The sequence below is a fragment of the Lipotes vexillifer genome, unplaced genomic scaffold, assembly GCF_000442215.2.
Source record: "Lipotes vexillifer unplaced genomic scaffold, Lipotes_vexillifer_v1.1 scaffold439, whole genome shotgun sequence".
Classification (NCBI taxonomy): Eukaryota; Metazoa; Chordata; class Mammalia; order Artiodactyla; family Lipotidae; genus Lipotes; species Lipotes vexillifer.
The window spans coordinates 3,124,047-3,136,487 of NW_006798732.1; positions in this window are offsets into that span (position 1 = coordinate 3,124,047).

Consider the following 12,441-nt stretch of genomic DNA (forward strand, 5'->3'; position numbering starts at 1 on the left):
TGGATTTTTTCACTTTTCTGCTTTTTGAGAGACTGGAGACAAAGCCCACCTATAACCATAGCAAGAGCTCTCGGAGCCAAGGTGGAGCTTTATCATTTCAAAAAAGACCAATTTTGATTATAAGAGCCTACACATGACTCAGACCAAAAACCTTCATACTCTAGAGACTCAAAAACATCCTAGAACTAGTCCCATTTTGACCAAAATAATAATAACAACAACAGCAGCAGCAGCAGCAGCAGCAGCAGGAGAAGTAAACCATAGTATCAAGGTATGATGCCAATAAGGTGACTCATGTCACATAAATGAAGAAAAGGAAGTAGAAAAAAGGAACTAGTCACTATGTGCAAAAACTGGGCCATCCTGGGAAGTTGAGACAGTCCTATTTGCAATAAAATGTTCAAGAGTTGGTACTATAGCAATGTAATCTGTGGCTCTATTCCTCAGGAAGTATTTCAAAACTGAGATTATCTCTTAGATCCAGAGGTGGAGAGGAGAAACAGAGGAACAACAGCAATAACATCAAAAACCCAAAACCAAAAAACAATGATGGTATAAGTAGAAAACAAATCATAAAATGGTAGCTATGCATACAACTATATTAATAATTGCATTTCATGTAAATATACCAAAATATTCTAACTAAAAAGACAGAGATTGTCAGATATGATCTTTTTAAAAAAAACGAAACCCCGTTATATGCTGTCTACAAGAGACACACTTAAATTTGAAGACACGCTAGATTGAAAGTAAAAGGATGGAAAGAAGTATTCCATGAAATAAAAAGCTGGTGTGTCTATGATATCAAAGTAGACTTCAAGAAAAGGAGAATTTTATCATTTTACAATGATACAAGGGTTGATTAATCGGTAAGGTAAAATTCTAAATGTGTATGCACTTAATTTTGAAATACACATTTGGAATTTTGTCTTCCTAATTAATCAAAGCAAAAATTGAGAGAACTAAATGGAGAAATAGAGAAACTCACAATTGTAATTGGAGAATTTAACCCCATTCTCAGTGATTGATAGAACAACTAGACTAAAACTCCTTAGAAGTATAGAAGACACCTGAACTATACTACTAATCACTTTTATCTAAATTGATATTTCAGAGCTCTATTCTCAATACATGGAAAGTTTGCTAAAATAGAGCATATGTGCTGGTACATAAAATAAAGTTCAATAAATTCCAAAAGATTGAAATTTTACACAAAATATTCTCTGTCCACAATAGAGTTAAACTGGAAATTAATTACAAAAATATATCTAAAATGTCTCCATATATTTGGAAATTAATACACATCTGAATAATATATGGAATGTGTAAGTATCCTTTCTTCCTCTGTCTAGCTGTCACAGTTCTTCTTTTATGAGATAAGCACTGTTGCCAGTTTCTCATAAATTCTTCTGGAGATGGTCTATGCATTTTCAAACATTTATATATACCCTTCTTTATACAAATGCCAGCATACACTATGTTGCAACTTGTTTCCTTCATTTAACAAAGGAAGTCTTTCTATAATTAGTATATTTAAAGATGCCTCATTTGTTACAGTGTATGGTTAAACCATATTTTATTTAACCAGTTCTCCATTAATGGTCATTTGTGTTGTTTCCAATATTTTGCTTCTATCTAGGGGTGGAATTGCTAAGGTCAAAGGGTAAGTGTATTTCAATACATGATTGAAAATTCCACACCACCTTCTCTAAAGTTGCACCAATTTACCCTCCAACCAAGAACATGTGAGTGTGAAAAAAGAAACAGACTCACAGATATAGAGAACAAACTAGTGGTTACCAGTGGGGAGAGGGAAGGGGTGAGAGGCAATTGAGGGGTAAGCGATTAATAGACACAAACTAATAAGCTACAAGGATATATTGTATAACACGGGGAATATAACCAACACTTTATAATAACTGTAAATGGAGTGTAACCTTTACAAATTATGAATCACTATTTTGTACACCTGTAACTTATATACTATTGTACAGCAACTATACTTCAATTTAAAAAAAGAACGTGTGAGTATGTAGAGCTCTCTTCTAAAGTATGTATACTCCTGGAAGAGCATCAAAGTAAGAACGTCTTAAAATTCTTCTTTGGAACTAGGTGTTGGAATGGGTGAACATGAACAATCAGTGTGTGAAATAAACTTATATTTAAAAATTCTACCAGCAGACACTACTACCCACTTTGTCTTTGCAGAGTGCCCCCAGAGCAGTTCCCCTGATGTGAGTTAATACAGGGATCTCGGAGGAATGGGCCTCTCAGCCCAAGATCCTCATCTCTAGACATGGTACGAACCCTGCTTCTGCCATTGAATTTGAGAATAAACTCTGCATTTCTGCCTGAAAGCCCAGGATAGTTTATCCCTTGGCAATGCAACCAGGTGTGCACATCTTTTTAACAAATATTCCTATTTAGCTTGTGAAGAAAATCTTAAATTCAACTCAGCCTCTGTCACTGATGAGATGAAAAGTCTAGAGCAATATGCCAGAATCTTGCTCCTGTTCCTGGAATACCACACGCCTACCTAGAGCAATGTCCTGTCAACAAAGTGAACATTACAGCTCCTTGGTGTGTAAAATAGTGCTCAGTTTGATCCAAAGGAGACGCTGTGGACCATCCTTTACTACTGAAATCCAAACTATTGTAATCAATACTTAGTGGTTATTGGAAGGTACATTAGTATACCTCAAGGTTATTAGAGGCTTGAAATATGTTTGTTCAAAAACAAAGTAAATATGTTTGTTTATTTTTTCCGGTATGCAGGCCTCTCACTGCTGTGGCCTCTCCCATTGCGGAGCCCAGGCTCTGGACGCGCAGGCTCAGTGGCCATGGCTCACGGGCCCAGCTGCTCCGCGGCATGTGGGATCTTCCCGGACTGGGGCACGAACCCGTGAGTAAACATGTTTTTTTAATTAATTAATTAATTTTATTTTTGGCTGTGTAGGGTCTTTGTTGCTGTGTGCCGGCTTTCTCTATTTGTGGCGAGCGGGGTCTACTCTTCGTTGTGGTGCGTGAGCTTCTCAGTGCGGTGGCTTCTCTTGTTGTGGAGCATGAGCTCTAGGCTCGTGGGTTTCAGTAGTTGTGGTGCACGGGCTCTAGAGCACAGGCTCAGGAGTTGTGGCTCGTGGGCTCAGTAGTTGTGGCTCGTGGGCTCTAGAGTGCAGGCTCCGTGTGGCACACGGACTTAGTTTCTCCGTGGCATGTGGGATCTCCCCAGACCAGGGCTCGAACCCATGTCCCCTGCATTGGCAGGAGGATTCTTAACCACTGCGCCACCAGGGAAGTCCAGTAAATATGGTTTTGCAAAATAAGAAACTGATATATTGTATAACACGGGGAATATAACCAATACTTTATATTAACTATAAATGGAGTGTAACCTTTACAAATTATGAATCACTATTTTATTCACCTGTAACTTATATAATATTGTACAGCAACTATACTTGCCAGTTAAATCTTTGATATTAGTGATTTCCTATGTTTTATTCCTCTGATGTATAGCCAGCTGGTCAGACTCACAGGTGATAACCTTGAACTTAAGACTGGTGTCTGAAGTGTGTGTGTGTGTGATGGGGGAGGGGCAGTCTTGTGGGACTGAGCCCTTAACCTGTGGGGTCTGATGCTGTCTCCAAGTAGATAGAGTCAGAATGGAATTATTTGTAGGACACCCAGCTGGTATTGCAGAGTTGCTCGGTATGAGAAAAACACCCACACAGCTGATGGTCACAGAACTGTTCAGTGTGAGTAGAGCTAGGAGGAGACACAGAGGAGTTTTCTCTATACAAGGTGCTAGGAAAAGATTGATAGAGTACATCTAAAAAGAAAAGTAGAAGGATAAGACCTTAGAAGAAATTAGTAAACTAGAAAGAAACCATACACATACAAACACACAAAAACAAGAAAAGCAAAAACTAGGGTCTTTTGGCAGCTTTTTTTTTTTTCTTCTCGAAATAACAAAACATTGGAAACAATTTGAATACCTATAAATAAGAGAAGAGGTAAATAAAATGAGACCTGTTAATAGAGCGGAATAGCATGATGTCATTTAATGAATGAATGGGAGCGTGAGTAAATCTGAAGAGCAAAGTTGAAGAAGAAAATCAAGTTGCAAAATGACACGTGCATAAAGTCCCAAGTACATCAAACAAGAATGTCTATTTTATGACTATACAGAAACTTCCTAAGAACCAAAAGTCTGCATAGAAAGATACTTACCAACTTGAAGAGAGTGGCTAGTTCAATGGAGGGAAGAAGGGAGAGAGGATGAGATCAGGAAAAGACAAAAAAGGGGCTTTAAACATACCTGTCTATTTTTTTAAAAAAATATCTGAAAACAACAAGGCAAACGTTAACATTTGTTAAATCTGGATCTTAAATGCGTAGATGTTTTGCCCTCTGTTTTCTGTCTGAAGTATTTTGTAATTAAGAAAAATATTTTATAAAAGAAAAACTTGTGTTTTGACCAGGAGCTTATGTGAAATTATGTTTATTTTATTAACTTGTTTATCATACACTGTCTTCTTAAATGTTACAAAATTAAAATTTAGCTGGCTTCCATCCAAAACATGTGATAAATGAGTTTGCTGCGGTTTGACACTCTGTTCTTTATCTGTCTTTGGCTTGTCCACCCTTTCTTGGGAGCACAGTGTTGTGGAAAGAACCTTGGCCAGATCAACAATAACAAAGAAAAACACTCTGTTTCCTATGTAGAGGAAGGATGGCATCCTCAGATAATAACTGTTTAATTCTATCAACAGTTCAGGTTAAATATATTAATTATGGGCTCTATCAACAAATTTCACTGTTTCAGAAAGATGCATCTGTTCTATACACAGAAAAGCAAGCCATTCTTCAAACATGAAAGCTGCATAGGACGTACTGTGCTGGAGAGGGCTACCCGCTTCTGCAGCTAAGCGGCAGAACCCTGCCATGTGGTTCTCATCAAAGTCCTCAAAAGTGCGTTTCACATCATAATCTAAAGAGACGACCCTAGATTAAATGCAGGCCCAACACATATACATTTCAGGGTTTGGTTGAGGTATTTCGATTGTATAACATATGTAGTCATTTCTGGTACATAAATTGGATTGTTACAGGCCCTTACAGGATCCATAAAGAATCCTCCTACTTTTTATATTCTTTCTGACAATACTTTGTGTAAATCATTGACATTTATCCGTTGAATTTTGTTAATTGGCTGGTATGGCTTCTGTGTCCTTGTCGGGTGACTGGGATATTAGTGTTGAGCAAGGAGAGAGGAAAGGAACACATGAGCCCCATAGGGATGGTGCGAGTGCTGGCAGGGTGGATGAGGGGAGTGGGGAAACCAACAGGGAAAGGGCAGAGAATCCACCCCAAAGCTAGGATACCCCCTCCTTACCTGCTCCTGAGACTACCCCCTGCTATGTGTCACCAGCCAAAGCGACCCAAACCTCTCAGCCCCCAGAAGGAGACAGAATAATGGTCCCCCAAAGAGGTCCGCATTCTAACTCCCAGAATTAGTGAGCATGTCCCTTACATGGCAAAAGGGACTTGGCAGAATTGACTTAGGTAAGGGTCTTGGGATAGGGAGATTATCCTATGATCTGGGTGGGTCCAATGTAATCACAAGGGTCCTTATAAGAGATGGGTAGGAGGGTCAGGCTCACTGAAGGAAATGTGGTAATGAAAATAGAGATCAGAGAAAGATTCAGAGAAGAGACACAGACAGACGGATGGAAGACACTGGCTCTGAAGAGGGAGGAGGGGCCCTGAGCCAAGGAATGCAGGTGCCTCAAGAATCCAGAAAAAAGCAAGGAAACGGATTCTCCCCTGGAGCCTCCAGAAGGGACATAGCCCTGCTGACACTGATTTTAGGCCTTCTGACCTCTTGTACTGTAAGACAATGAATTTGCTGTTTTAAGCCACTAAATTTGTGACAGTTGGTTATGGCAGCGATAGAAAACTAATACCTCGCTCCATCCCAGTGAAAAGTGACTGACTTATAACTCCATTCCTTCAAATCTTGATGGCCTTTCCAGTTTTCAAAGTTTGTGTTTTATGACTACTGACTAGGTGGCTATGAGGAAACCTTGCTGTTGTGTTTTAATAGGCTGAGCGCACTTTCCTATAAACAAATTATGAGTCTAATGTGAAAGATTTTCAGAGCTAAAGGCACTGGGGCCGCAGAAGTGGGGTAGCATTCCACTTACATTTCAGCAGACAAGAAAGATGGGAGCCCCACACCCACAAGACAAGGTAGCCACCTGCATGCACACCCTCCTTGTCTTTCTTACACAACCTTGGGAATATATTTTCAGTTCCAGGAAAACAAAATTTCTCAACTAGCTGAAGCACTGAAACAAAAATCTCTCCTCATAAATGTAAGCGTATTTCTAAGAACCACATATACCTGAGAAAATATGAAACAGAACTGACACTTGAGGAAACATAATTTGCAAAGGAGACCTGAGGAAAATAATCATAAGTATCCTCAGAGAGATGAGAGGTTATCACAATAAGAAAGAAAAAAAACAGTATGAAAAAGTGATCAGAGTAGTTGGAAAATAGAAACAATTATCCTTCCCCAACTTGACAAACAAATCTCAGTACATGAGTTGAATTACATAATGGAAATAAGTGAAGATTAAATTGGCAACCTGGAAATGCAAGCTGAGGTATTCTTCTGGAATAGAGTGCAAAATAAAGAGTAATGAATTGTGAGAAAAAGAGGCAAGGAAAACAGATACAAGAGTCCACGGAAAGTCTAGCAGGACTTGTGGGGGAAAGTCATACCAGATACATCTAACTGAGATTTTTGATAAGGATAGAGCTATTTAGGTGCCAAAGAAGAAATAAAGGAAGGAAGAAAGGGGGAGAGGGAGGGAGGTAAGGAGGAATGAAAGAAGGAAGAAATGGAGAGAGGGAAGGAAGGGAGGAAGGAAGGAAGGAAAGAAGGGAGGGAGGGAAGAAGAGCAAAATGCAAAACAGGCTACCTACAAATATTTTAAGTAGACTAGCATACGACTCCACATCTGCAAGCTATCCACAGAGGAATATATTATCTCTATAGCAAAATAATTTTAAACTTAGGATTCAAATACAGAACCAAACCATCATATGATTTTGAAGGCACAAAAAATGTTTTCAAATTACAAAGATTCTGTAGAAAGTTTACTTCTCATGGAACCCATTCCTAAGGAACTACCAGATGATGTACTTCACTAAATAACAGCAACAGGGACTTCCTTGGTGGTCCAGTGGGAAAGAATCCTCCTTACAATGCAAGGGACGTGGGTTCGATTCCTGATCAGGGAAATAAGATCCCACATGCCGTGGGGCAACTTAGCCCACGCACCACAACTACTGAGCTCGCACGTCTCTACTAGAGAGGCCGTGTGCCGCAAACTACAGAGCCCATGCGCCCTGGAGCCTCCTCGCCGCAACAAAGATCCTGCACGTCACAACTAAGACCTGACACAGCCAAAAATAAGTAAATAATAACTAATCTTAAAAAAACTAACAACAACAAAGTTGGAAAAAAGCCATCATGGAATTCAGGAAATAATGGAAAGTAATGAAACCAGTAAGATCATGACATTTTACTTCTGTATGGCTTTGAAGCATAATACGACTTAAGAAACCATTACTCTAGGGAGACACAAGAGGGAAGAGTTATGGGAACATATGTATATGTATAACTGATTCACTTTGGTATAAAGCAGAAACTAATACACCATTGTAAAGCAATTATACCCCAATAAAGATATAAAAATAAAAAGCAACCATTACTCTAAAAGTAGAGGAATCATGGTTTTAAAATAATAAAAATCTGCAAATAACGATGCCACATGCTTTTCAGAAAGTCAATGCAATGGGTAGACAAAAAGAGGGATTGAAAGTGCCAAACCACTGACTGTTCAGCTTCTGAGAGAGGCAGGTAAAAAAGATGGATTGTCAATGTTGATAGAAAAACACAAAGTTACCAATTTGGAGAATAATAATAAGATGTATAACTTTCAAACCACAAAAATATTGAAAAAGGAAGGATAGAAGGGATGGGGGAGAAGGAGGAAAGGAAACAGGAAAAGAAACAAGAACACTTAATAGGTTAAGATAAAAGTAAAATAAATGGGAAATGTACACCAAGGTAAGAAGTATAATAAATATTTCAGTTAATGCAGTAAAAGTAAATGGTTTAAATCCAGTGTGTGTGTGTGTGTGTGTGTGTGTGTGTGTGTGTGTGTGTGCGCGTGTGTGCGTGTATGTGTGTGTGGGCAGGAGACAGAGATTCTTAGACTGACCTAAAAACAAAAACAGAAATGAAATTTAGCTGTACACTGTTTACAGAATACACACATAAATCAAAATGGCACAAAAATGGAAAATAATGGGGTAAAAACAGATAAACCAAGTAAATGCTAGCACTTTGGCACTATTAATGTCAGCCAAAACATAATCAAGCAGAAAACATATTTTGTTTAAAAGATACAAATAAGAGAAGTGCCTTCTGTGGAATAGGGAGAGACAGAGAGAGGAATATAAGGGTGGCTCGACATACAAAATTTGGTCAATATAATACAGCACATTTACAGAATGAAGGACAAAACAGACATGATTATCTCAATTGATGCAGAAAAGGTATTTGACAAAATTCAACACCCTTTCATGATTAAAACAAACAAACACAACGCTCAACAAAGTAGGAATAGAAGGAAATTATCTCAACATAACAAAAGCCATATGTGAAAAACTCAGAGTGAACATCACACTCAATGAAAGCTTTTCCTCTAAAATCAGAAACAAGGCAAGAATGACCATTTTCACCATTTCTATTCTACATAGTTGTAAGCTCTAGCCAGAGAAATTAGGCAAAAATAAATAAATAAAAGATATCCAAATTGGAAAAGAAGTAAAATTATCTCTGTTCACTTATGATATGATCTTCTATGTAGAAAACCCTAAAGATTACACACACACACACACACACACACACACACACACACACACACACATGCTGTTAGAACTAATCAATGAATTCAGCAAGCAACAGGATATAAAATCAATACACAAAAATCAGTTGCATTCCTATACACTGGAATGAACAATCTGAAAAAGAAATTATAAAAACAATTCCACTTACAACAGCATCAAAAAGAATAAAATACTTAGAAATTAAGTTAACCAAGAAGGTAAAAGACTTGTACAATGAAAACTACAAAACGTTGCTGAAAAATATTAAACAAGATAAAAATAAATGGAAACACATTCCATATATATTGATTGGAAAACTTAATATTGTTAAGATGTCAATATTACTCAATGCAATCTACAGATTCAATGCAATCCTTATCAAAATCCCAACACCATTATTTGCAGAAATAGAAAAACTCATTCTAAAATTTCTATGGAATCTCAAGTGAACTTACATAGCCAAAACAACTTTTTATAAGAAGAACAAAGCTTTGGAACTCACAATTCCTGATTTCAAAACTTACTACAAAGTTACAGTAATCAAAACAGTGTGGTACTGGCACAAAGACAGACATACAGACCAATGGAATAGAATAGATAGCACAGAAATAAACCCTTGTATATATGATCAAATTATTTTTGACATAGCTGCCAAGACCATTCAATGGGAAAAGGATAGTGTTATCAATAAATAGTGCTGGGAAAACTGGATATCCACATACAAAAGAATGAAGATGGATCCTTACCTAACATCATACACAAAAATAAACTCAAAATGGAGCAAAGGCATAAATGTAAGACCTAATACTATAAGACCTAAAACTCTAGAAAAAAGCATAGGGCAAAATCTTCACAAATTGGATTTGGCAATGATTTCTTGGATATGACATCAAAGGCACGGAAAACAGGATAAAAATTTTTAATTGGATTTCATGAAAAATAAAAAATTTTGTACGTCAAAAGACAATATCAACAGAGTAAAAAGGTACCCTATGGAAAGGGAGAAAGTATTTGCAAATCATATATCTGATAAGGTATTAATACCCAAAATATAGAGTACAACAACATAAAATTTAACAACATGAAAACAAACATCCTCATTCAAAAATAGACAAGGGGAAACTGGAACACTTGTGCATTGCTAGTGGGAACGTAAAGTGGTACAGCTACTGTGGAAAACAACATGGCAATTCCTCAAAAAAATTAAAAATAATATTGCCACATTTTCAGCAATTTCAATTCTTGGCATATACCCCAAATAGTTGAAAGCATGGTCTTGAAGAGATATTTGTACACCCATGTCAATAGCAGCATTATTCACAGCAACTAAACCTTGGAAGCAACACAAGCGTCCATCAATGAATGAGGAAGTATAATGTGGTATAACCATACAATGGAATATTATTCAGCTTATAAAGGAAGGAAAGTCTGCAATATTCTTCGGTATGGATGAACCTCAAGGACATTATGCTAAGTGAAATATCTAGTCACAAAAAGACAAATATGGTATGATTCCACTTACATGAAATACTTAAGATAGTCAAAATCATAGAGACAGAAGTTAAAATGATGGTTGCCAGGAACTGGGGGGAAATAAATGGGGAGTTACTGTTTACTGGGTGTAAGATTTCAGTTTTACAAGATGAAAAGAGTTATGGAGATGGACAGTGGTGATAGTTGCACAACATTATGGATATATATATAATACCACTGAGCTGTACACTTTACAGTGATTAAGATGGTAAATTTTATGTTATGTGTATTTTGCCACAATGAAAAAAATTAGAAAAAAAGAGATGCTCAACTTCCTTTATAATTAATCAAATGAAAATTAAAACAACAACAGAAAAGGTAGAGATCAAAAACACTGTAACAGAAGTTAATAATGTCTTTGATGTGTTAATTAGTAGACTGGATATGTCTGAGATAAGAATCACTGAGCTTGGGGATATGTCAATAGAAACTTCCAAAAGCAAAGAGAAAAAAGACTGAAAAAAAAAATGGAACAGAACATCCAAACACTGTGGAACAAATACAAAAGGTATAACTTACACATAACAGAAATATTAGAAGAAGAAGAGAGAGAGAAAAAGTACACAAAAAATATTTGAAACAATAGTGACTGAGAATTTTTCCCAAATTAAAGTCAGACACCGAACAACAGACCAGGAAGCTGGGAACACCAAGCAGAATAAATGCAAAAACAAAAACAAAACAAACAAACAAAAACCCAGAACCCTACACTTAGGCATATCATTTTCAAAGGGCAGAAAATCAAAGATAAAGAAAAAATAGTGAAAGAAGCCTTCAGGAAAAAAACTTACCTATAAAGGAACAAAGATATGAAATATATCAAATTTTTCCTCTGAAACCATGCAAGCAAGAAGAGAGTGGAGTGAAATATTTAGAATGCTGAGAGAAAAAAGAAGCCAGCACCTCAGAATTCTGTGTCCTGCAAAATTAACCTTCAAAAGTGAGGGAGAAAGACTTTCTCAGACAAACAAAAATTGAGGGAATTTATTGCCAGTAGACCTGCAAGAAATGTTAAAAGAAGTTCTTTAGAGAGAAGGAAAATGATATAGTTCAAAAACTCAGATTTTCATAAAGGAAGAGCATTGGAGAATGAGTAAGCGAAGGTTAAATAAAAGCTTTTATTTTTCTTACTCTGATTTGTTCTAACAGATAACAGTTTGTTCAAAATAATGATGGCAACAGTGTATTTTTGTGTATGTTTCTATATGCTTATGTATAAGTGAAGTGAATCATGGCAGTGATAAAAGGGATGAGAGGAAAGAATTAGGAATATTTTGGTTTTATAAGGCACTTGTATTACCCATGAAGCAGTATAAGGGTATTCAAAAGTGGACTTGGATTAGTTGTAAATGCATATTGCAACCACTAGAAAAAGTTTAAAAAGAAGTATAATTACTATGCTAAGAAAGGAGAGAAAATGGAATCATATAAAATGCTTGATTAAACCCACAAAAGGCAGTAAAAGAGTGGGAGACAAAAATAAGAAGAAAGAACGAGGGCAACAAACAGAAAACAGTAACAAATATAGTAGATATTAATCAAACGATATCAATAACCACTTTGAATGTCAGTGGTCTAAATGTACCAATTGACGTTTAGATTACACAGATTACCAGTGGATCAAAAACAAGACCAAACTATATGTTGACAACAAATAACCCTCTTTAAATACAAAGACACATATAGATTAAAAGTAAAGGGATGGAGAGAGATATACCACGCTAACACTAATCAAAAGAAAGCAGGAGTAGCTCTATTAATTTCAGACAGAGCAAACTGCACAGCAAGGAGTTTCTCAAGGATAAATAGGGTCATTAGATAAAGGGGTCAATTCTCTAAGATGATATAATAATCCTTAATGTGTTCACATCTAACAACACAGCATCAAAATGCATAAGGCAAACACTGATCTGCAAGGAGAAATAGATGAATCCACTAATA